Raw genomic sequence first — 1,199 nt, 5'->3', positions numbered from 1 at the left:
GCTTGAAGCAACACGGAGTCACAGCGCGCAGCTCCGCATAGAGAAGTTCAAAGCACAAAGAGAAGAGATATTGATGCGTAGTTTAGTTAATCTGTGTGATAGTATATTGAGCCTTTTCTTTTAACAGTTTTAAATCTCAGTTACGGTGCGCGCTTGAAGAGAGTTTCATTGATTTGACTGTCGTAACCAAACGCGAGGCGCAGTTTGAATGCTGAATGGAGGATGACATTGTCTTCTAACCTAAAACAACAAAATGAACACATTTGGATTTAGACCAAGCGATCTGAAATTTAGCGCACATAGGCCGTTTTGCCGCATATAGGCGTATCAGTGTGTATTTTTACCACATGGAAATTCAATATTTACGTTCAATATCTGTCAATATTATATACGTTTAATCATTTCAGCGTCACATGCTAACGTTAGCTTCGAAAGTGTTCACTTAGGCTAACATCAGCAGGCTTTTCGACCAACGAAAGCGAAAACTCAAGGCCGTGTCTGAGGAACACCGAGGACCGTTAACTGTCACTACGCAGCTGAGCGTTGCCATGGATACATGCTGCGTGCCCTGAAGTGATGTCATTCGATCATGTGCTCATTTGATCGACACTTGCTTATAGCCACATTGGGACACAGGCTACATTACTTTTTTTTTTTTTGAGCTGCACAGTTTAACTCACTTTGTTAACACACTGTTAACTGACTTTGTGTTTGCTGCGCTCATTTGTTTCGATTTCTCCTCAGCGCAGTACATATAAAGATGTCAAAATCTGAAGGGAAAAGTATAGTTTGGAAAGAAGCCATGAGAGAATGGCAACGTCAGCTAAAGGAAGACGCGTCATTACATTATGGACTATCAATCAGCAATTTAGACTAAATGATGCAGAATCATTATCGCGTTTTTGGTGATTGTTATTGGCCTTTTAATAAGGCTAGGCTACTTGTCCGGTCGGGCAAGTAAAATTCTTTCACTTGGCCTTTTAAAAAATCCACTTGTCCCGGATAAGCGGACATAGTTGATGTCGAGCCCTGTTTAGACTGCTTCAGTAGGCTAGGTCCCCAGCAAGCAATTTTGCGTTTAAAAGACGTCTAATAGACGTCTAAATATAGCCTAGACGTCTAGGCTAAAACGAGGCTAAATTTGGGCTGTCAGTGAAAATCTAATAGACGTCTAATCATAGCCCAATAGACTAGTCATC

Source organism: Sinocyclocheilus anshuiensis, unplaced genomic scaffold, assembly GCF_001515605.1.
Source record: "Sinocyclocheilus anshuiensis isolate Anshui unplaced genomic scaffold, SAMN03320099.WGS_v1.1 scaffold4194, whole genome shotgun sequence".
In the NCBI taxonomy this organism is placed as follows: domain Eukaryota; kingdom Metazoa; phylum Chordata; class Actinopteri; order Cypriniformes; family Cyprinidae; genus Sinocyclocheilus; species Sinocyclocheilus anshuiensis.
Note: the sequence above shows the minus strand (reverse complement) of the source record.